The sequence below is a fragment of the Bubalus kerabau genome, chromosome 7, assembly GCF_029407905.1.
Source record: "Bubalus kerabau isolate K-KA32 ecotype Philippines breed swamp buffalo chromosome 7, PCC_UOA_SB_1v2, whole genome shotgun sequence".
Lineage (NCBI taxonomy): Eukaryota > Metazoa > Chordata > Mammalia > Artiodactyla > Bovidae > Bubalus > Bubalus kerabau.
Window position 1 is genome coordinate 56,521,510 of NC_073630.1, and position 27,653 is coordinate 56,549,162.

Below are 27,653 nucleotides of genomic sequence, written 5' to 3' on the forward strand. Positions count from 1 at the left end.
CTTCAAATGGTCCCATGCAGGCACTGCTACACTCAGTGCCCCAGACCCTGCAGCAGGCCATGGCTGACCCATGCCTCCACCAGAGACTCCTGGACACTCACAGGCAAGTCTGGGTCAGTCTCTTGGGGGTCACTGCTCCTTTCTCATGGATCCCAGTGTGCTGAAGTTTTGTTTGTGCCCTCCCAAAGTCTGTTCCCCCAGTCCTGTGTAAGTTCTCTTGGGTCTATGGTGGGTTAATGGTGATCTCCTCCAAGAGGTTTATGCAATACCCAGCTTTACTGCACCTAGAGCCCCTGGCCCACAGCAGACCACTGCTGACCTGTACCTTCTCAGGAGACATTCACACACAATTCTGTCTCAGTGTCTGTGTGATCTCTGAGTCCTGGTGTGCACAACATATGTTTGAGCCTTCTGAGCATCTCTGATGGGTATGGGGTTTGATTCTAAATGAGATTTTGCCCCTCCTACCATTTTGCTGGGGCTTCTCTGCCCTTGGGCATGGGGTATCTCCTTACACCCGCTGCAGCACCACACAGCCACTGCTCTAGCATCATGCAGCCTTGGCTCCATGAATGTCAATGGATATGTATAATTTCTGAAGATCTTAGCAGTCAAGAATTTTTTAAAATATATGATTAGATAATGTTTTACTGTTTACTCTAAAATAATCCCAGCAATGAGTTCAAATTAATTGCCTAGTAGGACTTTAGAGGAAATACTCATACACAATATTTTTAAGTGCAAGGGTAAAGGAAATAAAACCCCTGTTTTAATGCAGCTGTATCTTGTAGCTGCCATTGATTAAGTCTGCAACACAGAAAATGAAAGTGATTCTTCAAGGTCAAGGTTACAATATACTGCTCCAAATACATGGATCCTGACAACTGAGTAGTTTAATCCATAAGATCTTAGGCTTCTTGGAGTTAAAGGTATGCTACATGGTATTCAGTTGATCTTCAAATAATAGCATGTCTCTAATTCATACTCTAAATTAAACAGCAGAAAACAGAATTTTGAATTTATGGCACTTTTACTTTCATTGAATATCAATGATGTTACTATTTGCTTTGAGTCCATAAAGTCCCTGTCATCATAGAATATTTAATGAGGTGGGAAAAAACGGAACTTCCCTGGAATGCTTATAAGGTTTTCAATATTATTGAACTTTGAAAAATCATTTGATTTTAGGGATCATAGACTACTTGCATGGACTAAAATTATGTTGACCACAAGATTGCTAAGATATTTTAAAAGGTCACTTGTGTGGAGGTGGGATTGTTCAGTTCAGTTCAGTCGCTCAGTCATGTCTGACTCTTTGTGACCCCATAAACTGCAGCACTCCAGGCCTCCCTGTCCATCATCAACTTCCAGAGCCCACCCAAACTCATGTCTATTGAGTCGATGATGCCATCAAGCCATCTCATCCTCTGTCATCCCGTTCTCCTCCTACCCTCAATCTTTCCCAGCATAGGGTCTTTTCAAATGAGTCAGCTCTTTGCATCAGGTGGCCAAAGTATTGGAGTTTCAGCTTTAATATCAGACCTTCCAATGAACACCCAGGACTGATTTCCTTTAGGATGGACTGTTTGGATCTCTTTGCAGTCCAAGGGACTCTCAAGAGTCTTTTCCAACACCACAGTTCAAAAACATCAATTCTTTGGCACTCAGCTTTCTTTATAGTTCAACTCTCACATCCATACATGACTAGATGGACCTTTGTCGACAAAGTAATGTCTCTGCTTTTCAATATGCTGTCTAGGTTGGTCATAACTTTCCTTTCAAGGAGCAAGCGTCTTTTAATTTCATGGCTGCAATCACCATCTGCAGTGATTTTGGAGCCCAAAAAAATAAAGTCTGACACTGTTTCCAATGTTTTCCCATCTATTTGCCATGAAGCGATGGGACCAGATGCTATGATCTTCGTTTTCTGAATGTTGAGCTTTAAAGCCAACTTTTTCACTCTCCTCTTTTGCTTTCATCAAGAGGCTCTTTAGTTCTTCTTAGCTTTCTGCCATAAGGGTGGGGTCATCTGCATATCTGAGGTTATTGATATTTCTCCCGGCAATCTTGATTCCAGCTTGTGCTTCCTCCAGCCCAGAGTTTCTCATGATGTACTCTGCATATAAGTTAAATAAGCAGGGTGACAATATACAGCCTTGACGTACTCCTTTTCCTATCTGGAAAGAATCTGTTGTTCCATGCCCAGTTGTAACTGTTGCTTCCTGACCTTCATATAGGTTTTTCAAGAGGCAGGTCAGGTGGTCTGGGATTCCCATCTCTTTCAGAATTTCTCACAGTTCATTGTGATCCACACAGTCAAAGGCTTTGGCATAATCAATAAAGCAGAAATAGATGGGTTTTTTTGGATCTCTGTTGCTTTTTTTGATGATCCAGTGGATGTTGGCAGTTTGAACTCTGATGGGGTGGTAGACTAAGGATATTTTTTCTAGAGAATGTGCATTACATTACCAACTAGAAAAGAATGTCAGTAGATAATACCTATATGTAAAAACATTTTAAAACATGGGTTTGTTAATTAGGACTATAGAGATCAGTAGTCTAATGGAAGAATCAGTTGAAGTAACTAAATCTGTTACCTGTAGGAGGAAGGAATTAGGATAGAAATATATGGGTACAAATAATTTTTTGTTTTTCTTGTCTTGGATTTTTGTTTGGACAAATAGTTCTATTTCATGTTATATAATATGGAAACATATTCTTTAACTACAAATAAAAATATTACCCTAGAATTCTAGCAGTATCTGATAAATATTAATAATAGGCAGTCAATAAATATTGGTTCTTTTTTGTGAGTCTCAACTTAAATGTCCCAAGAGCATATAAATGATTTTTATAGTTTAGGATGTAAATATATTATTTTCTTCCTCTTCATGGTTATTTTTCCATCTTTAATGGTTTGTGGTTTAGTCACTAAGTCATGTCTGACTCTTGCGATCCATGGACTGTAGCCTGCCAGGCTCCTCTGTGGAATTCTCCAGGCAAGAATACTGGAGTGGGTTGCCATTTCCTTGTCGGGGATCTTCCCGACACAGGGATTGAATCTGGGTCTCCTGCATTGCAGGCAGTTGATTTACCAAGTGAGCTATGAGGGCAACTGACATGTTGATGTCAAAAGAAAGAGCAAGTGGCAATCTAAAATGATTATATTTAGAATTGGGTATGATTTTTCAGGAAAGGTTGCTGGTAAGCTTCTTAAACAAGTACTTTGAAAAGATATTATGTGGTGAAGCAAAAGGTGATAAGTATAGAGATAGCTGCCAGAGGTCTCAGAAGCAGGAATCAATATGATGTGTGGGGTCAATTGCAAACTGATTTTTATGACTTAATTATGGAAATACTTTAAACAGATAACATAAAATTATATTTTTAAGCTTATATAAAATACTATTTTGTTGATATGTTCACATTGTTTTTGTTAGGGAATTTAAGAAACTTCTGCATGTTTCTGAGGAAAAGGTTAAAAAAATAAAATTCAAATTTGAAGAATACGATTGTGGAATGAACATACATGATAGTTTGAAAGAGAGGCCAAACAACTACTTTATGTTCTGGACTTTCTCATGTAACAGTAACTAAATATCTTAGTTTTGCTTCTTTCTTTTCTTTTTCTTTTACTTTATTCAGTAAACAAAATTTTATCTCTGTTTAAAGGAAAATTATCTCCTACACTCTTTAAAATGAGATACCATGCACAAATTTATCTAGCTGCTGATTTCCTTACACTGATTTGAGTTTGCTGGGAAGGCTAAGAGTGGATGATTCACTAATTTCAGAGGAATAAATGTTCAATTTTCACTCGCTCTACCCCAAACATCAAGGACACTAATTAGATAACATTAGAGAAATTTAGTTTAAGTCCTATCTCTGAAATGCTCAGCTCTTTCAGAGGAGTATTATATAAATCAAATAATGCATTTATATATTTCCCGATTCTAAAGAAGATTAATCAGTTGATAAGCATGCATACAATAAAATGAAAAAAAAAAACAGATAAAAATTGCCACCAAATATATGGATTAGGATATGGCAGAAAGATATGCAGACCACTGTCCTACTAAGTTATTAAAGTTGAACTTCATGAATGGCTTGAGTTTCTAGGACCCCTAAATTAAATTAGAATCATAGTAAGGTGGTGCTAGTGGTAAATAATCCACCTGCCAATGCAGGAGACATAACAGATGTGCATTAAATCCTTGTATCGGCAAGATCCCCTGGAGCAGGAAATGGCATTCCACTCTAGTATTCTTGCCTGGAAAATTCCATGGGAAGAGATCTGGTGGACTACATCCACGGGGTTGCAAAGAGTCAGATATGACTGAGCGAATGAGCACTACTACTATAGTTAGTAATAGCTCTCAATATTGTTAGTTAGAAGAAATTATAATTTCTTACATGAAACCACATCTTTTTTCTGGAGCTTATGTTTGAAAACTTCTCTTAATGGTGTTCGTGCAAGAAACAGAGCAAAAGGAATAACAATAAAAATAACTAAAATTAACTGGTTCTTAGTATATGTAAAATACCACATTAACCATGTAACAGAAATCGTACTACTTAACTATTAATTTAGTTACATAATTTCTATTTTATAAAGAGGAATAAAAGAGCAAATTTTAAAACTGTATCCAAAATCACACAGCTAAAGGTAGCTGAAAAGTGATTTTACACTTTCTTTTAGTAAATGACATACTCAGTTGCAACCCTATGAATGGAAGATTAAGGTACTAAGGGATGGAGTATTATGTGGGGCAAACAAAGAAAGTATAGGGATTATAAAGGAAGGAGGACCTAAAAAGTTTATTTGGTTTAATAATTGCCTTATGAAGCATCATTTTTATTTCTACAATGTAGCTGATTCAATTAATGAGAATATCTTTTGCTTTCACTGCAGGCTTTTGAAGATAAGCTGAACCAGCATACAGCACATAGAATGTACACATTGAAATTAGCATTTCAGTGCTTTAAATATTAAGGAGAAACTTGCCTTATAGTGTACCCTCTACTTTTTATCCTTTTATAGTCAGTATAATAAAATCTAGGGTGCTAAGACCATGGTGTATGAGTCTTCAGAAAAGGAGGCATCAAGTAAGGAACTCAGTCTTCTGAAAGTCTAAGGACTAGTCTAAAGGTTTCAAAAGAATCATTTTCTTTCATCTGTGACCCAGCTGAATTCAAGAGATGAGTACCAGATAAGAGTTTAGACCCAGGATTTTGTCATCAACAAAGGGTATTATCTGGCATCAAATGGAATTTGTGGTGGGGAATCTAGAATTGTGGTTGTACAGTTGAAATAGTAAGATTTCATTATTTTGCCATCTGGCCTTTCTTTCTTTGCATAAAGTGAAGTATCAGGCATGTGCTTACTCTTCAAAATACCTTGACAAACATGAAGAAATAAGTAAAATAGAGTGTCTACTGAGAACCTTATAGGAGAAAAGACAAACAAAAACTTCTGTTGGAACAAATTTAATTTTCTCTTGGAGTCCTAATTTGATTATTATTTGAGAGACTCAATGGTTTGGCTAGTCTCTATGGATTACTTCTTGAAGGGTTTTAACATCAAATTGATCTGTCATTTTTTTAGTGATTATTCTTCATCATTTTCCATTCTAACTATGATGTTATCCTTGTTATACTGTTTTCAAATTAAAGAATATTAGATTGAGTGGACCAAAATATGTTCAGGGGGGAAAAACTGCTCTGCATTTGATACGATTTAGATTTGTTAGAAGTTCGAAAATCAATTACAACTTTCTAAAATTCATAAGCATCAGAGTCTCTGTGGATATTTGATGACAAAATTGATTTAATTTTGGAAGGCTAGACATATTCTTACCTCATTGAAATACAATGATTTTATTAACAAGCATAGTTTATTCTAGAGGACTATTAGTGTGTCAAGGAAATTTAAAAAAAAATTACAACGTTAGAAACTTTTTTATATGTCAAAATGGACTATTGTTATTTCCTATCACATGTTGATTATCCAGAATTATTAATACAGCCAGTTGTTTATTACAAATATTTGATTTAAAAACAAATCCTTCCTCTGATTATCTACTGCCATTTACAGTCAATTGCTGCCAAAAATGTCACCTTCTATCAAAATCTGTTTTTGAGGACATCTAACCAGAACTTGTTGCTCTTGGAAGCTTTTTCAAATCTACCACAGTAACTAACCTGCTTTGGGTACAGGTATACAGATTTAATTATCTACTTAATTATTTAAGATTTCTAAATTATTTAATTTTCTAAATTAAGATTTAGAAAACTTAAGAAAGCCTGTAAATCAGATTCAGAATGACTTGTATGAAGATTACACGGTATGTAAAATAATTTACATGTGGAATACTGAGAATTTAAACAACAGTGTTTTTTTTTATTTTAAATTTTATTTTATTTTTAAACTTTACAAAATTGTATTAGTTTTGCCAAATATCAAAATGAATCTGCCACAGGTATACATGTGTTCCCCATCCTGAGCCCTCCTCCCTCCTCCCTCCCCATACCATCCCTCTGGGTCATCCCAGTGCACTAGCCCCAACCATCCAGTATCGTGCATCAAACCTCATTTCATACATGATATTATACATGTTTCAATGCCATTCTCCCAAATCTTCCCACCCTCTCCCTCTCCAACAGAGTCCATAAGACTGTTCTATACATCAGTGTCTCTTTTGCTGTCTCGTACACAGGGTTATTGTTACCATCTTTTGACATAATTTTTATAAGAAATGTTTTGGGTTACAGACAACTTACTCAAATATGAAAATTTGAAAAACATTCTATTAATCATCGCTACCGTGTCTTCAAACTTCTGTAGAAATTTACTGGGGGCAAGTCTTAAAATACACTTATGATAGTACTACAATTAACTGTGAATTTTAATCTTGAACCACTTAATTGCTCTAGATATTTCAAAAAATTACACTAAGCTGAATCACAGTTAAATTAAAGAGCTTGGTAGATAAATTATCCTTTTAGTATGATGTTTTATATATTTTTTTCACTTTAGGATGTACTTAATACACATCTAAATACACCAGTCAATGGATTATTCATCTCAGCATGGCAATTTGGGCATAGATACTAACAAAGTAACACAGATAGATGATGTGATACAAACACTCTAACACTCTAACAAGAAAGAACACAAAGAGTATAGGACTAAAACTAAAAGCAATTGTTTGGATCGTGAAAGGCACAAAATAGGAAAAAAAAAATTGTCTCAGAGGATGAAAATAATTACATTTTATTCTTCTCCTTCACAAAGACTATACAAAGATTATTCAAGTAATGTAATAAACAACCAAGAATGCACTCAAGATAGCTAAATGATAGTCTTCAAGTCACATAGAAGACACATCCAAAATAGTAGGTAAGATGCCAAGAAGCACTGTAGCAGGTGTCCGAACCAAACACTTTGCAACAAGCCACAGCTGGAAATGCCTGTCATGGTTAATTTTATGTTAATTTGACTGACCTCAGGTATGACTGGGCTTTCCTGGTGGCTCAGCTGGTAAAGAATCCGCCTGCAATGTGGGAGACCTGGGTTTGATCCCTGGGTTGGGAAAATCCCCTGGAGAAGGGAACAGCTACCCACTCCAGTATTCTGGCCTGGAGACTTCCATGGACTGTGTAGTCCATGGGGTTGCAAAGAGTTGGACATGACTGAGCAACTTTCACTTACACTTTTCAAGGTATGACTAGGTAGCCAGTAGAATATTATATCTGTGTATGTCTGTGAGTCTGTTTCTGGAAGACACTAGCATTTTATTCAGTAGACATAGTGAAGAGAGGAGGCCCCACCAATGTGGATAAGCAATCATCCAATCTGTTGGCGATCTGAATGGAAAATAGAGTGAAGAAGGGGTGATTTCTTGTTCTCTTTTTAAATTGGGAAGTCCGTTTTCTCTTGCACTTGTATGTCACCAGAGTTCTTGGGTTTCAACATTTGATCAGAAACAGGGAGTTAAGACAATTATTTCCACTGTTCTCAGGCCACTAGAATCAGACTGAATTACAATGAATTCTCAGCTTACAGGTATCATACTGTTATACTTCTCTGACCTCCATTATTGTGCAAGCTACATCCTATGAGAGAATCCTGACTAATACAATGTCTAAGCTTATGACTAATAAAGAACATTTAAACATTGAGGATTTTGGTATTGTTGGAAAGTTTTTGCTTCCATATCTCTAATTTGATATGGAAACAAAATACCTTGATATACAATATCCTTAATTTTGCAAATTTACTATTACCTGTCTTGATTTCATACTGTATTACAAAGTGATAATAATCAAAGCAGTATGTTACTGGCATTGAAATAGACATATAGATCTATGAAACAAAACAGAGTTCAGCAGTAAATCTACAAATTTGTGGTCAACTTCTCTGACAAGCATGCCAAGAACACACACAGATAGTCTCTTCCAATAAATGGTGTTAGAAAACTGGAAAGCCACGTGCAAAGAATGAAACTGGATCCTTATATCACTCAGAAATATTGACACAGATTGGATTAAATACTGAAATGTAAGTATTTATGCTTCCTCTCATTACTTTAGTTTTCTCTCCTTGCTTTTTCTTTTATTTTTACGTATAGAATAATTTGATATTGGACATATTTGGATAATTACTATATATTTTTTTGTAAGATAACTGGCAGAATATCTCTTACAAAGTAAGGAATCTATCGTAATATATTAAGATGTCTTTTTGTATTTGTATTCTTAACACCTAAAAAAGGGAAACACTATGCAGTATAAACATAACTAGGCATCCAATCTTTGTACCATAAGTATTCTTTATAATAACAATTGCTGTTAATGAATTAAGTTTCTTTTTAAGCCTGTGTGCAAGGAAATATAGCTGTTCTCTTTAAACGGGCAAAGCTTGAAACCACCCAGACAATGTAGACTATGGTAGGATGAATTGAGTTGATTTTCTATCCACTTTGCTCATCTGATGCTCTACAGTTAGTGCCTTTCTTTCAATATTCTACATGTCATGCTTTAAATTTTTTTTAAAAAAGATTAATTCATAGTTTGTGCTTTGAGGCTATGTTTTCAGAAGTATGTTAAATATATGACTGTTGTATAGTAGGGATAAAGTTAATTGCATTATTGAAATTTCTAATGCATCTATCACGAAATTCAAAAAGTGCTGTTTGCTTGCTCTTTGTTTCAAGGTAGTATTAAAAAAATTTAAAAAAAAAAACCCTTGCTTCAGATTGAAATAAAGTATTAGTTTTTATCTTTTCCCCAAATAATTCTTTGTTATTATCCTGTTTGGCAAAAATAAATGTGCAATATTTCATGAAATCAAGTTGGGCCCGATGATTGTGCTAGTGCAGGGTGTCTAGAGGATTTAGCATAGGTCACCCCATTTGTCCTTTATGTGTTTTTCATTCTAAGCACACTGGGATGAATCATATCCCTTGAAGAGTGTGATATAATTCCTGTTACTCCTGAAGCCTGTGTGGATTTGGCAGTGTGGATTTGGCTGGTGGGGATGGGAGAACTGCTGATTTTTTGTGAGCAATGTCTAAAGGTAACTCAGTTTTCAAATCATGATTACTTTGTTTTTCTTTCCTTTTACTTACTTTCTAGCAAACACATAATATACTTGTTATAATAACACTGTAATATATTTCATTATATGTGAAAGTAAATTCTAGCTTAAAAAATGTATTCAAATCATTTTCATTATTTAAAATTAACATTCCATTCCACTCTATTTTCTGCTATAAATAAATGCCTAAAGGCTAACAATTAGACAAGAAAAAATTTGCTGATAATTAGTCATAAAAATTATCTAAGCATTTATATTTCCATGTACATACGAATAGAGTGTAACATTATCTAAATATAAATATTTCTCTAGACAGTGGCTTGTAATCTCTGTGATTATCTATAATAACACATTTTAATATGTTTTGTTCAAATACCAAAGTTATTTTATAATATGAAAGCAATTAAGCCCAGTTCACTTCTTCATCTTTATATAAGCGTTAAATCCTAGAAACAAAGGTTGTCAATTAAGGTCAGAACCTTCTTTCACACCAGATACTCAGGTGTAAGTGCTGTATGTGGACTACTGATTGTCTTTTTTGCACTGTTTCTGGATGTCATGCCTTGTATACACTGAGTCTTTGACTCACATACAGCTCAAGAATGAATTGAATCTTCTATCTTTACTTCTCCATATTGTGGACACTTCTCATCCCTGAAAGAATTATTCTAAAAGACTAAACTATTTAAGGGAGAGAGGGGAGAAAAAAAGGAAGGAAGGAAGAAAGGAAGGAAGAAAAAGGAAGGAAAATGGAAGGGGAAAGAGAGTGACACTGAACAAATTAATAAATTTAATAGATTCTACTTTAAATTGATACAATAAAACTTAAAATGGAAAAGTGGAAAAAAAGAAAAATATTTATTAAGCCTTTCTCCTTTCTTTGTCTTTTCTTGCACTCTCCTTCAACTTTTCAATATACAATTTATCAACAGAAAGCACTTTTAAAATGTCCTTGTCATCAGGATAGTCTCCCCAGCACTGTTTAGATGTAACTTTGCAAAGAGAGAGAAAAACCCATTAGGTTCATTCTGTTTATACTCTATTAAAAGTCATAATAATATAAGAGCTTATTTGTGTATATGACAATTGGTTTATAAATGTGAAGGATGAACAGGCAGTTTTTGAGGTGGGTATTTGTTGAAATGGAACATCTGACCTACATAAAAATAAACTGGGTTGTGAGTCATTTAGTCAATTACTAAAGAAACCCTCATTTAGTAATTTTACATAAGATTATGCCTAAATACAATTAAAACAATCAAAATGTATATTGAGTAGCTGAGCTACATATTTTATTTATTTATTCAATTCTTTTTTACCTTTGTAGGCAAAGACTCCTTCCTCTTACAGCCAAAATTCAAAAGTAACATGGAGCCAGAAAAGGTAGTAGAGATGGCCATGAGAGTATACGAAAAGAAGGGGGAACGTGAGGAGTAAAGTGAGATGAGGAGAGGTTAATTAATGTTAATGTTTGTTCCAGAAGAAAAATCATAGAGGAAAGACTTTGGGACATAACCAAAGCAGCCAAGAGTATCAGATAGCTCTGTCTTTTTTTTTTTTTTTTTTTTTTTTTTTAATCAGATTGCACTTTTCTCTCTGTCCTGTGCTGCACTTGAAACATCCTTATTTTTGACAATTGACTTTAGTTATCTTTTTTAATTAATAATACAAAAAAGCTTCCCAACACATGATTTGCCATCTCCTTTTACTCCTAACATTCTCCTTGAATGTATACTACCTCACATCAAACCATTCTGTTTTCAAACAAGGTGCATTTATTATGCACGTACTTTGAGTCTGTACATCCTTTCCTTAACTTAGTTGCTAATATGTAAACAGATTAAAATGTAGTACTTTTGTGTTCTAAACAATATGGTACATGAATAAACTAGCAATTCACATACAACTTTAAAGATTAATCCTCATTTAGGTGCATATAATAGTTATGGTTATAACAAATTATTTAAATTAAGAAATTCCTTAAAATATTCTTTAAACGAGTGAAAATCATAAAAAAATAAAAATGAAGTTCTTGTGCATATATTAAGATGAGTCTTATTAAAGAATATGATCAAATTACATGTCATGACAGTATTTGATTTACGTTCTTTTGTTGTGAAGATCTCTCTTGATCCTCTGTTGACTTTATTAATTGCTTCTGTGAAATGTAAGTGGGTGTATAATAGGTTATTATATTGCAAGGTCTTTTTCAAAGTGGTTTTGTACTTGTTCCTCTCAATTCATCTTGAATTTTTGTTTATTATGTTGGAGTTTAATGTGTATTTCTCTTTGATTAGATTGGAATGTGTTTGGTGTTTAAACTGTTCTAGATGATAATTGGCCTTAGCAAGACAGAATCTAAAAATAAAATCAGAAAATCAAATAAAGCTCTAGCTCATGATTTTAAGGGAAAAAAGCACTTAGTTTTTAAAGCAGAAGTAGTTCAAGATAATGTCATTCTTTGTGTTCTATCCTTTTATGAATTGCAGTTTAAATACTATTTAATAGGATGTATCACTAGAGATATTTATTCACAACATGATTTTCCTCTAAATCCTTTCATTTAGGGACAGCTCCAGTGTTTGTGTATTCTGCTTTGTTGGATTTACTATGTTTCCCCTTTGCTTTCTCATCTGGTAGTCAGTCTAATATTTAAGATTGAATAGGTTTTGTATTGCAGGAAATCATAGAATGCTGAATGCTAAAAGATGAGTGAAAATTGTTCATTTTATTCAAGTTACTGATGGTTCAATGTCAGATATATAGTCAATGACTATAAAAATGTCATAAAAATTGTGGCAGAGGCTCATAATAGCCTGCATAATAGAACAGACTTGTAGCATAAGGCTTACCTGGGGATATCCTTCAAGTTATAAGTTCTAGTGTAACACAGCTACCACACACTCTCTATAAAATGCATTTCATTAGAACCTTAAATTTTTCCTTTGCTTGAGCTTTCATTTTTTTTAATAGTGCAATACACTTCCATTTATTAATTTAACATTCATGGTCTTAAATATTCGTTATTTGCCCTTCACTGAATGAATTGTGATGTCCTTATGCTTTTATTCTTAGACTGTAAGAGAATTTACAGAGGGAAAGGTAAAAAAAGAAAAATGGATTGATGGTGGGGGACATCAGTCCATAGAGTGACAGGAATGTGCCAGATCCATTCAGAACATAATCACAGAAATATTAACATGAAATATCAGCTTTCTAAGCTAATTTCTCTGTTGTCTCACTTTGAACTGAATTTTCAAGGATAGGTAAGACCTAGAATATGCTTAAATTTTTTCATTCTTGAGGTTTATGATGCATTTCTAATTAATTCATGTTTTGAAAAACATTTACATCTAATTCTCATAAATTAAAAAGCTGACTTATAATTTTAAATCTGGTATAATACACTTGTAGGAGTGGATATTAGCCTGCCAAAATGTCAATTAGGCCAAGGTACACCAAGCCTTTGATGCTGGGAAAGATTTAGGGCAGAAGGAGAAGAGGGTGACAGAGATGGTGTGGTTAGATGGCATCATTGACTCAAGGGACATGAGTTTCAGCAAATTCCAGGAGATGGGGAAGGACAGGGAAGCCTGACGTGCTGCAGTATATGGGATCACAAACAGACACCAAAAAGCATCTGAACGACACCACCACCTAGCCTTTACTATACAATGTACAGCTATTAATTTATGTAATAAAATTATATTTACTGTGGTTTTATATGAGCCAGTTAGTCTACTTTATAACTAAAACAAAAAATAGAGGTAGCTTCTAAACTATGTTTTAGAGGTCAGACCACTCAACAAAGTATGTAAATGAGGAGCATTTTGAACAGAAATAATAGCATGCAAAATGTTATAAAAAGTAGAAAATTACAAACAAAATTCAGAGAACATCGATGTTTCTGTATATCTAAAACTGCAGAATGAAGTGATATAAAAATTTTAAAAAAAGTATAATTAGTTGAGATTTACATTAGTTACTATATTCTAAAAACTATAACATATTCATCCATTCATTTATCAAATATGTACTGAGTATTTATTCCATGCTAAACATGTTTTTAGCATGCTTAAACTCAAAGTATAAAGTTAAGAGATACCTGGAGTATTGGGCAAATTTGGCCCAAAGCAGGGAAAAGGGTAACAGTTTTACCAAGAGAATGAACTGGTCATAGCAAACACCCTTTTTAAACACCAGAAGAAACAACTCTACACATAGACATCACCAGATGGTCAACACCAAAATCAGATTGATAATGTTCTTTGTAGCCAAAGATAGAGAAGCTCTGTACAGTCAGCAAAAACAAGACCAGGAGATGACTGTGCCTCAGATCATGAAATCCTTATTGCAAAATTCAGATTCAAATTGAAGAAAGTAGGGAAAACCATTAGACCATTTAGGTATGACCTAAATCAACTCCCTTACAATTATACAGTGGAAGTGACAAATAGATTCAAGGAATTAGATGGACAGAGGTTCATGACATGGTACAGGAGGCAGTGATCAAGACCATCCCCAAGAAAAAGAAATGCAAAAGGGCAAAATGGTTGCATGAGGAGGCCTTACAAATAGCTGAGAAAAGAAGAGAAACTAAAGGCAAAGGAGAAAAGGAAAGATATACCCATTTGAGTGCAGAGTTCCAAAGAATAACAAGGAGAGATAAGAAAGCCTTCCTCAATGACCAGTGCAAAGAAATAGAGGAAAACAATAGAATGGAAAAGACTAGAGATCTCTTCAAGAAAATTAGAGATACCAAGGAACATTTCATGCAAAGATGGACTCAATAAAGGACAGAAATGGTATGGACCTAACAGAAGCAGAAGATATTAAGAAGAGGTAGCAAGAATACACAGAAGAACTATACAAAAAAGATCTTCATGACCCAGATAACCACAATGGTGTGACCACTCACCTAGAGCCAGACATCCTATAATGCGAAGTCAAGTGGGCCTTAGGAAGCATCACTACAAACAAAGCTAGTAGATGTGATGGAATTCCAGTTGAGCTATTTCAAATCCTAAACGATGATGCTGTTAAAGCACTGTACTCAATATGCCCACAAATTTGGAAAACTCAGCAGTGGCTGCAGGACCAGAAATGGTCAGTTTCCAATCCTGAAGAAGGGCAATGCCAAATAAAGTTCAAACTACTAACAGCTGCAATCATATCACATGCTAGCAAGGTAATGCTAAACATTTCCAAACCAGGCTTCAACAGTATGGGAACTGTGAACTTCCAGATATTCAAGCTGGATTTACAAAAGGCAGAAGAACCAGAGATCAAATTGCCAACATCTGTTGGATCATCAAAAAAGCAAAAGTATTCCAGTAAAACATCTATTTCTGCTTTATTGACTATGCCAATGCCTTTGACTAGTGTGGATCACAACAAACTGTGGAACATTCTTAAAGAGATGTGAATACCAGACCACCTGTCCTGCCTCCTGAGAAATCTGTATGCAGGTCAAGAAGCAATGGTTAGAACTGGACATGGAACAGCAGACGGGTTCCAGATCGGAAAAAGCAGTACATTAAGGCTGTATATTGTCACCCTCCTTATTTAACTTATATGCAGAGTACATTATGCAAAATGCTGGGCTGGATGAAGCACAATCTGAAATCAATTGCCAGGAGAAGTATTAATAACCTCAGATATGCAGATGACACCCCCCTTATGTATAAAGCAAATAAGAACTAAAAAGCCTCTTGATGAAAGTGAAAGAGGAGAGTGAAAAAGTTGGCTTAAAACTCAACATTCAGAAAATGAAGATCATGGCATCCCGTCCCATCACTTCATGGCAAATGGGGAAACAATGGAAAGAGTGAAACTTTATTTTGGGGGGCTCCAAAATTACTACAGATGGTGATGCAGCCATGTAATTAAAAACACTTGCTCCTTGGAAGAAAAGCTATGAGCAAGCTATACAGCATAGTAAAAAGCAGAGACATTACTTTTCTGACTGAGTTACTTCTAGTCACAGGTACGGTTTTTGCAATAGTCATGTATGGATGTGAGAGTTGGACTATAAAGAAATTTGAGCACTGAAGAATTTATGCTTTTGAACTGTGGTGTTGGAGAAGACTCTTGAGAGTCCCTTGGACTGCAAGGAGATCCAACCAGTCAGTCCTAAAGGAAAGCAGTCCTGAATATTTTCTGGAAGGACTGAAATTGAAGCTGAAGCTCCAACACTTTGGCCGCCTGATGGAAAGAACTGACTCATTGGAAAAGACCCTGATGCTGGCAAAGATTGAAGGCGGGAGAAGAAGGGTATGACAGAGGATGAGATGATTGGACGGCATCATCAGCTTGATGGACATGAGTGTGAGTAAGCTCTGAGAATTGGTGATGGACAGGGAAGCCTGGTGTGTTGTAAACCATGGGGACACAAAGAGCTGGACACAACTGAGTGACTGAACTGAACTGAGTCACGTTTTTAGGGATTACAGTAGTGAATAAAGTCAATAGAAAGGGAGTAGATTAAAAAAAAAAAAAGACAAATCAACAGGTAAGTTAAATGCTACTAAAAATGAGAAATGCTGGTGTTTGATCATATTTTTAGAAAATAATAGTTCAAAACACAGTAGCTTAAAAGTAAACTATATTATCATCTCTTATGATTCTGTTGTTTGACTGGGATCAGCTGGGTGCTTCTGATACATACAGTAGCAGCTGGGATTGCAGTCATGGGAGGATTCAACAGGGTGGGAAGATTCAAAAGAGCTAACTCATAACTGTTTTGCCTTGGTACAAACACCCAAAAGATTAAGATTAGTTGGCCTACTGAGGCTATTTGGCTTCCTTCTCTTTCCATGTAGTCTCAGTGTGTTCCACAAACCTCTGTACATGATGATCTCTCCATAGGACTTCAACAAGGAAAGCAGATTTCTTACATGGTAGCTCAAAAACAGAAACTGTTGAGTCTTCTTAAGATTTGCTGTTGTTGTTATTCAGTGGTGCCCAACTGTTTGTGACTCCATAGACTGAGTACATGAGGATTCCCTGTCCTTTATTGTCTCCCAGAGTTTGCTCAAACTCATGTCCATTGTGTCAGTGATGCCATCCAATCATTTAATCCTCTGCTGCCCTCTTATCCTTCTGATTTCTTTTTTTTTTTTAATTTTATTTTACTTTTAAACTTTACAAGATTGTATTAGCCCCACCAAACATTGAAATGAATCCGCCACAGGTACACCCGTGCCCCCTATCCTGAAACCCCCTCCCTCCCCCCTCCCAACACCCTCCCCCTGGGTCGTCCCAGTGCACCAGCCCCAAGCATCCAGTATCGCGCATCGAACCTGGACTGGTGACTCGTTTCATACATGATATTATACATGTTTCAATGCCATTCTCCCAAATCTCCCCACCCTCTCCCTCTCCCGCAGAGTCCATAAGACTGATCTATACATCAGTGTCTCTTTTGCTGTCTCGTACACACGGTTATTGTTACCATCTTTCTAAATTCCATATATATGCATTAGTATACTGTATTGGTGTTTTTCTTTCTGGCTTACTTCACTCTGTATAATAGGCTCCAGTTTCATCCAACTCACTAGAACTGATTCAAATGTATTCTTTTTAATGGCTGAGTAATACTCCATTGTGTATATGTACCACAGCTTTCTTATCCATTCATCTGCTAATGGACATCTAGGTTGCTTCCATGTCCTGGCTATTATAAACAGTGCTGTGATGAACATTGGGGTACATGTGTCTCTTTCCCTTCTGGTTTCCTCAGTGTGTATGCCCAGCAGTGGGATTGCTGGATCATAAGGCAGTTCTATTTCCAATTTTTTAAGGAATCTCCACACTGTTCTCCATAGTGGTTGTACTAGTTTGCATTCCCACCAACAGTGTAAGAGGGTTCCCTTTTCTCCACACCCTCTCCAGCATTTATTGCTTGTAGACTTTTGGTTCGCAGCCGTTCTGACTGGCATGAAATGGTACCTCATAGTGGTTTTGATTTGCATTTCTTTGATAATGAGTGATGTTGAGCATCTTTTCATGTGTTTGTTAGCCATCTGTATGTCTTCTTTGGAGAAATGTCTATTTAGTTCTTTGGCCCATTTTTTGACTGGGTCATTATTTTTCTGGAGTTGAGCTGTATGAGTTGCTTGTATATTTTTGAGATTAGTTGTTTGTCAGTTGCTTCATTTGCTATTATTTTCTCCCATTCTGAAGGCTGTCTTTTCACCTTGCTAATAGTTTCCTTTGATGTGCAGAAGCTTTTAAGTTTAATTAGGTCCCATTTGTTTATTTTTGCTTTTATTTCCAATATTCTGGGAGGTGGGTCATAGAGGATCCTGCTGTGATGTATGTTGGAGAGTGTTTTGCCTATGTTCTCCTTTAGGAGTTTTATAGTTTCTGGAATATATCTACCTAAAGAAACTAAAGACCTATTTATAGAAAACTATAAAACACTGGTGAAAGAAATCAAAGAGGACACTAATAGATGGAGAAATATACCATGTTCATGGATTGGAAGAATCAATATAGTGAAAATGAGTATACTACCCAAAGCAATTTATAGATTCAATGCAATCCCTATCAAGCTACCAACGGTATTCTTCACAGAGCTAGAACAAATAATTTCACAATTTGTATGGAAATACAAAAAGCCTCGAATAGCCAAAGCTATCTTGAGAAAGAAGAATGGAACTGGAGGAATCAACCTACCTGACTTCAGGCTCTATTACAAAGCCACAATTATCAAGACAGTATGGTACTGGCACAAAGACAGAAATATTGATCAATGGAACAAAATAGAAAGCCCAGAGATAAATCCACGCACATATGGACACCTTATCTTTGACAAAGGAGGTAAGAATATACAATGGATTAAAGACAATCTCTTTAACAAGTGGTGGGAAAACTGGTCAACCACTTGTAAAAGAATGAAACTAGAACACTTTCTAACACCGTACACAAAAATAAACTCAAAATGGATTAAAGATCTCAACATAAGACCAGAAACTATCCTTCTGCTTTCAATCTTTCTCAGCACCAGGATCTTTTCCAATGTGGGTTCTTCACATAAGGTGGACAAAGGTTTGGATCTTCTTAAGATATAGCCCCCAAATTGGCACATGTTACCTCTGCCACATTTCACTGGCTAAAGTGAAACCCAGGGCCAGGCTAGATTCCATAAGACGGGACAACACAAAGGCATAAATATTGAAAAGTGTAGTTCATCAGAGATTATCTTTGGAGAGTAGCCACTGCAGTTGGGGTGAAGATACTTCACAAGGAATGATCAGACACCACTCCACTATGGGAGAGCATCTGACCTGAGAGTTGAGTGATAGAAGGAGTCAGTTATATAGCAGTCTGAGAGAAGAGCACTCCAGCAAATGCAGTATGAAAACACAGAGATGAATATTCTGAAATGTCTGAAGAACAGATGGAAGCCGGAAGATCAGTGTGGCTACTGTCAAAGTGAAGGAGGAGACAATGGCATCAGTGGAGTTTGCAGAGGGAGTAAGGACTAAAATCACAAAGGAGTTTTCATGCCTTGTTAAAAGTTAGGATAAGTTCTCACAAAAATGGAAAGTTAATAAAAGATTTGATCTTGGTTTTTTTTCTTAAGTAAAGAGGTGGTATGATTTGAATACTATTTTTTTAAAAGAGCAATCTACTTCTGGTAAAAAATGAGAAGTCTCACAAGAGAAAGAGTGTAAACAGGGAAACAAGTTAGGAGGCAACTGCCAAAGTCCAGGCAAATGTATCAGTTATCTTGAAGGGGATTCATAAAGATAAGGAGAACTAGAGACTTCCGAAGAACATATTTGGAAGTAAAGCTAACAGTGCTTGCTGATAGACTGACATTAGAGAAAGGGATGAGAAAAAGATCAGGGCATATAACTGTGTTTTTGGCTGGGTGAATGATGTGTGCTACTAAATGATGTGGATAAGACCCTAGGGAACTGTATTTGACTTTTGGCACCCCAGTGTTTTCACCACTTTCTATGGATGGAGAGCATTCTACCTTGAAAGTCTTGTCCTTATTAGAAGCAGGCCATGCCCAGTATGTTCCAGGTAAGAGCACAGAGAGGCCAAGGGCTTTGGCTAATGTCCCTGCCCAAGTCAGTGGGGCCTTGGGGCTCCTAACTTGTGGGTCCCTCAGCATCCCTAGATGGTATCTGTGCTTCCTGTAGGACTTCCCCAGCATGCTTCTTTGGGGACACTAGGCAGATAAGCGTGGGCAGCTGCAATGGCACAGAAGCATGGGCAGCTGTGATGGTGCACAAGTGCGGCCGAGAGGAGCTACCCCACGTCTGAGGTCAGGGGCAGGGGCTGGGAGGACCTACCCCATGCCCAAGGCCAGGGGCGGCAGCCGAGAGGAGCAACCCCATGTCCAAGGAGCGGTGGCTGCATGTGCATAGGAGGGCCTAGAGGAGCTACTTCACGTTCAAGGTTAGGAGGGGCAGCTGTGGGGAGATACCCCTCATCCAAGGTAAGGAGCAGCAGCTGCACTTTGCTGGAGCAACCGTGAAGAGATACCCCACGCCCAAGGTAAGAGAAACCCAAGTAAGACGGTAGGTGTTGCAAGAGGGCATAAGAGGGCAGACACACTGAAATCATAATCACAGAAAACTAGTCAGTCTAATCACACTAGGACCACAGCATTGTCTAACACAATGAAACTAAGCCACGCCCTGTGGGGCCACGCAAGATGGGTGGGTTATGGTGGAGAGGTCTGACAGAATGTGGTCCACTGGAGAAGGGAATGGCAAACCACTTCAGTATTCTTGCCTTGAGAACCCCGTGAACAGTATGAAAAAGCAAAATGATAGGATACTGAAAGAGGAACTCCCCAGGTCAGTAGGTGCCTAATATGCTACTGGAGATCAGTGGAGAAATAACTCCAGAAAGAATAAAGGGATGGAGCCAAAACAAAAACAATACCTAGTTGTGGATGGGACTGGTGACAGAAGCAAGGTCTGATGCTATAAAGAGCAATATTGCATAGGAACCTGGAATGTTAGGTCCATGAACCAAGGCAAATTGGAAGTGGTCAAACAGGAGATGGCAAGAGTGAACGTTGACATTCTAGGAATCAGCGAACTGAAATGGACTGGAATGGGTGAATTTAACTCAGATGACCATTATATCTACTACTGCAGGCAGGAATCCCTCAGAAGAAATGGAGTAGCCATCATGGTCAACAAAAGAGTCCAAAATGCAGTACTTGGATGCAATCTCAAAAACGACAGAATGATCTCTGTTCATTTCCAAGGCAAGCCATTCAGTTTCACAGTAATCCAAGTCTATGCCCCAACCAGTAACACTGAAGAAGCTGCAGTTGAACGGTTCCATGAAGACCTGCAAGACCTTTTAGAACTAACACCCAAAAAATATGTCCTTTTCATTATAGGGAACTGGAATGCAAAAGTAGGAAGTCAAGAAACACCTGGAGTAACAGGCAAATTTGGCCTTGGAATACAGAATGAAGCAGGGCAAAAACTAATAGAATTTTGCCAAGAGAAGGCACTGGTCATAGCAAACACCCTCTTCCAACAACACAAGAGAAGACTCTATACATGGACATTACCAGATGGTTAACACTGAAATCAGATTGATTATATTCTTTGCAGCCAAAGATGGAGAAGCTCTATACAGTCAGCAAAAACAAGACCAGGAGCTGACTGTAGCTCAGATCATGAACTCCTTATTGCCAAATTCAGACTTAAATTGAAGAATGTAGGGAAAACCACTAGACCACTCAGGTATGACCTAAATCAAATCCCTTATAATTATACAGTGGAAGTGAGAAATAGATTTAAAGGACTAGATCTGATAGACAGAGTGCCTGATGAACTATGGATGGAGGTTCCTGATATTCTACAGGAGACAGGGATCAAGACCATCCCCATGGAAAAGAAATGCAAAAAAGCAAAATGGCTGTCTAGGGAGGCCTTACAAATAGCTGTCCAAAGAAGAGAAGTGAAAAACAAAGGTGAAAAGGAAAGACATAAGCATCTGAATGCAGAGTTTCAAAGAATAGCAAGAAGAGATAAGAAAGCCTTCCTCAGCGATCAATGCAAAGAAATAGAGGGAAACAACAGAATGGGGAAGACGAGAGATCTCTTCAAGAAAATTAGAGATACCAAGGGAATATTTCATGCAAAGATGGGCTCAGTAAAGGACAGAAATGGTATGGACCTAACAGAAGCAGAAGATATTAAGAAGAGGTAGCAAGAATACACAGAAGAACTGTACAGAAAACATCTTCACGACCAAGATAATCACAATAGTGTGATCACCCACCTAGAGCCAGACGTCCTGGAATGTGAAGTCAAGTAGGCCTTAGAAAGCATCACTACAAACAAAGCTAGTGGAGGTGATGGAATTCCAGCTGAGGTATTTCAAATCCTGAAAGATGATGCTGTGGAAGTGCTGCACTCAATATGCCAGCAAATTTAGAAAACTCAGCAGTGGCCCCAGGACTGGAAAAGCTCAGTTTTCATTCCAATCCCAAAGAAAGGTAATGCCAAAGAATGCTCAAATTACTGCACAATTGCACTCATCTCACATGATAGTAAAGTAATGCTCAGAATTCTCCAAGCCAGGCTTCAGCAATACGTGAACCATGAACTTCCAGATGTTCAAGCTGGTTTTAGAAAAGGCAGAGGAATCAGAGACCAAATTGCCAACATCTGCTGGATCATGGAAAAATCAAGAGAGTTCCAGAAAAACATCTATTTCTGCTTTATTGACTATGCCAAAGCCTTTGACTGTGTGGATGGCAATCAACTGTGGAAAATTCTGAAAGAGATGGGAATACCAGACCACCTGACCTGCCTCTTGAGAAACCAATATGCAGGTCAGGAAGCAGCAGTTAGAACTGGACATGGAACAACAGACTGGTTCCAAATAGGAAAAGGAGTACGTCAAGGCTGTATATTGTCACCCTGCTTATTTAACTATATGCAGAGTACATCATGAGAAATGCTGGGCTGGAAGAAACACAAGCTGGAATCAAGATTGCTGGGAGAAATATCAGTAACCTCAGATATGCAGATGACACCACCCTTATCGCAGAAAGTGATGAGGAACTAAAAAGCCTCCTAATGAAAGTGAAAGTGGAGAGTGAAAAAGTTGGCTTAAAGCTCAACATTCAGAAAATGAAGATCACGGCATCCGGTCCCATCACTTCATGGGAAATAGATGGGGAAACAGTGGAAACATTGTCAGACTATATTTTTTTGGGCTCCAAAATCACTGCAGATGGTGGCTGCAGCCATGAAATTAAAAGACGCTTACTCCTTGGAAGAAAAATTATGACCAACTTAGATAGCATATTGAAAAGCAGAGACATTACTTTGCCAACCAAGGTCCATCTAGTCATGGCTATGGTTTTTCCAGTGGTCATGTATAGATGTGAAAGTTGGACTGTGAAGAAAGCTGAGTGCCGAAGAATTGATGCTTTTGACTGTGGTGTTCAAGAAGCTCCTGAGAGTCTCTTGGACTGCAAGGAGATCCAACCAGTCCTTTCTAAAGGAGATCAGCCCTGGGTGTTCTTTGGAAGGAATGATGCTAAAGCTGAAACTCCAATGTGGCCACCTCATGTGAAGAGTTGAATCATTAGAAATGACTCTGATGCTGGGAGGGATTGGAGGCCGGAGGAAAAGGGGACAACAGAAGATGAGATGGCTGGATGGCATCATCGTCTCAATCGATGTCAGTTTGAGTGAACTCCGGGAGTTGGTGATGGACAGGGAGGCCTGGCGTGCTGCGATTCACACAAAGAGTCAGGCACAACTGAGCTACTGAACTGATGCCCAATATTTACATTCGTGATCCCTGTCATAGTACAGGCACATATCCTGCGCTGGCTTAAACAATTTACGTATATCTTTGATTTATAGCTAGTGATTTGAAGAAGCTATGCAGCATCCATCTTAGAGAGTATGTTCAAAGCATCAGCAGTCATATCAAGTTGCTGCTGCTGCTGCTGCTAGGTCACTTCAGTCATGTCCGACTCTGTGTAACCCCATGGACAGCAGCCCACCAGGCTTCCTTGTCCCTGGGATTCTCCAGGAAAGAACACTGGAATGGGTTGCTATTTCCTTCTCCAATGCATGAAAGTGAAAAGTGAAAGAGAAGTTGCTCAGTCATGTCTGACTCTTCGCGACCCCATGGGCTGCAGCCTACCAGGCTCCTCCGTCCATGGGATTTTCCAGGCGAGAGTACTGGAATGGGGTGCCATTGCCTTGGGGATGCAATTACTGTAGCAGAAGTATGCAGTGTTTGATACCAGGATAATTGACTTTGTATTGATGTAGGCTGTCCCTAGCAGTGATAATGCAGATGTTTTCAATAGACCATTCTGTGGCATGATTCTGGACACTGTAACTGCTTAAGCACTGAGACATATGTTTAAATTTTCCATTATGGGATGAGAGGCATTATGTTAAAACACACTAATGCAAATGGTGGAAAATGAATCCCTTGAGCATATCCAGCTCGTCAGTAAAGTTTCTGAGAGTTCAGTAATCTTGGTACTTGTGTAGTCACTAAGTCGTGTCCAACTATTTGCAACCCCATGTACTATAGTTGGTCAGGCTCCTCTGTCCATGGAATATTCCAGGAAAGAATACTGGAGGGAGTTGCCATTTTCTCCTCTAGACGATCTTCCCAGCCCAGAGATGGAACCCATATCTCCTGCTTCTCCTGCATTGGCAGGCTGATTCTTTACCACTGAGCCACCCAGGAAGCCCTCAGTGATCTTGGTACAAAATTATAACATAAACTAAAAGGACAGCTTGCCACATTCTGTTCTATCTATCACTAAGAAAGAGGCACAGTGCTTCTCTGGTTTTAAAAAGGCTCCTTCTTTCATAGAGCATATTGTTTCAACCTATTTTTCAGTTGAGCAAAAGCCTTTGAATTTTGAGAGGAACAGAGAGGGAAAGGAAGGCTTATACATACTGTAGTCCAAGTAGCTTTACCACTTAGCCTTCACAACCCAGACACTAAACTCATCTGCAGCAATTGAAGGCTTATGGAGACTGGAAAGTCCTGTTAGTAGTACACGATAATTCTCTAAGATTTTTCTCTTCTTTCAATTCTAACTAATGGAGTCATGCAGATGATGAAACCTGGCTATCAACAGCATGTACACATATGACATGTGATGTCCATCCTATACTGAATGCTATCTAGTCCACAAACCCATCAAGTTTGAAGCCCTTTACTCACTAAGTGGAAGTTTTTATATGAGGTGATCTCAAGCAGTTATTGAAAGCAGAGCCCAATAGCTGGAGCAGACAGCTCGTAATCACTGTTGCCTACTTCTCCCATTCACCAACTTTCTTATGTCTTATAGCTTCACACAGAAGTCTCTGTCACTATATGAGATGAAAAAAAGTCTTAAGTTACTATTCTACAATACTTTTCTGCTTGAGGAAACAACTCTATGTACAATATTATAACCCAAGTGGGAAAAATAAATGCCTCCAGTGTGCAGAACTTCTGGAAATATACCAAGATGTTCCCTTTGCTTGGAAAGCTGATGGCCTGAGGTAAGGAGATACATAGATATTTGAACAATGGCTAATATATGGCTTAAGAGGCAGAGATAGGAAAAGAGCAGCTTATGAGGAAATTACTAATAAAGACGTTAGGGGGAGAGCTACACAACATAGCACTGCATGCTTGCTCAGTTGTGTCCGACTTTTTGCGACTCCATAAACTGTAGTGCTCTAGGCTCCTGTCCAGACAAGAATTCTAGAGTGGATTGCCATTTCCTACTACAGGGCATCTTCCCAACCCAGGGACTGAACTGACATCTCCCATGTCTCCTGCATTGGCAGGAGGATTCTTTACCATTGAGCCACCTGGGAAGCCCATACAACCTAATATTACTCAATCATGAAAGAGAATGAAATTTTGCCATTTCTGACGTTATGGATGAGCCTAGAAGGTATTATGCTTAGTGAAATGAGTCAGATAGAGAAAGACAAATACTGGATGATTTCACTTATATGTGGAATATAAAATTAAATGAACAAATATAACTAAATAAATAGAATCATAGGTACAGAGAACAAACAGGTAGTTGACAGAGAAGAATGCGGTGGGAGGAAAGAGAAAAATAGGTAACAGATTGAGGGATTTCCATTACAGAATAAATGAGTCATAGGTATGAAATTTACAATGTGGGGAATATAGTCAGTAATTATTTAATATCTTTATATGGTGAAGATGGTAACTAGACTTATACACTTGAAATATATAGAAATATAGAATCACTATATTGTTTGTGTACCAGGAACTAACATAGTGTTGTAAGAAAAATATATTTCAAAAACACACAAACAAACTAACAAACAAATAAACTGATCAAAAAGAGATTAGATTTGTGGTTACGAGAGGTGGGGGTTGTGAGGAGGGGGAACTGGATGAGGTGGTTAAAAGACACAAGTTTCCAGTTATACATAATTAACACTGCTGAAAGTAACACAGGAAAGCTGTCAATAGAGTAAGTCCTAAGAGTTCTCACCACAAGGAAAAAACATTTATTTTGTGTTTCTTTAATTTTGTGTCTAAATGAGGTGACAGATGCTCACTATATTTATTGTGTTAATCATATCAGGATGTATATAAGCCAAATCATTATGTTTCACAACTTAGACAGTGCTATATGTTAAATATGATCTCAACACAACTGGAAGGAAAAGAAAAAGAAATAATGTTCTTGAGCCAAACAAACTGGGTTCAAATCCTGGTTCCACCTCTTAATTATTTTGTATCTTTGTCAAATTTCATCTGCCTCAATGCTTCTATTTCTAAAACGGGGATACAAATTATACCAACATAGGAGAGTGAAAAAGCTGGCTTAAAGCTCAACATTCAGAAAACTAAGATCATGGGATCTGGTCCCATCACTTCATGGGAAATAGAGGGCTCCAAAATCACTGCAGATGGTGACTGCAGCCATGAAATTAAAAGACACTTACTCCTTGGAAGGAAAGTTATGACCAACCTAGATAGCATATTGAAAAGCAGAGACATTACTTTGTCAACAAAGGCCTGTCTAGTCAAGGCTATGGCTTTTCCAGGGGTCATGTATAGCTGTGAGAGTTGAACTATAAAGAAAGCTGAATGCTGAAGAATTGATGCTTTTGAATTGTGGTGTTGGAGAAGACTCTTCAGAGTCTCTTGGACTGCATAGAAACCCAACAAGTCTATCCTAAAGGAGATCAGTCCTGAGTGTTCATTGGAAGGTCTGATGTTGAAGCTGAAACCCGAATACTTTGGCCACCTGATGCAAAGAGCTGACTAATTTGAAAAGACCCTGATGTTGAGAAAGTTTGAGGGCAGGAGGAGAAGGGAATGACAGAGGATGAGATGGTTGGATGGCATCACCGACTCAATGGACATGGGTTTGGGTGGACTACGGGAGTTGGTGATGGACAGGGAGGCCTGGCGTGCTGTGGTTCATGGGGTCCCAAAGAGTCTGACACGACTGAGCGACTGAACTGAACTGAATGGGAGTGTTAAAAAGATTAAATATTAAAATACCTGTAACCTTCTTAAGAAATGTCTAGTTTATAATAAGCAATCTTATTCTCTATTTACAGTAATAATTCATTTAAAAATGCATTAAAGTGTCTCTAAGAGAAGAAAAGAATATAACATTTTATCTGATATGCTGAAAAGTCAACTATTCCTGCTAAAACATTTTTACTAGCATAATTTTAATCCCTTAATTTAACTAAGAAAAGAAGATAGGCATTGACTCTCACTTCACTGTAAGCAGAGCTGTCTCAGCAGTAGCTAGGGTTAACTCTCTTACTCTTTCTACTGCCAATAAAAAAGACAAACAGAAAAATCCCATCTGTCCATGTGACAAGTCCAAAATCAGACACCTGCGTGGCAAATATGCGTAGCAATGAGTGTCACAGATGCTCTATATTTAGTGCAAACCATATGCTCAATGATTTACTTAAATTGAATTGGGAGGATGAGCCACTATAGAAAAAGTCCACAGAGCAATTAAGGAACAACATGTTTTGCTGCTCTCATCTCATCTTTCCTCCTTTAGTCC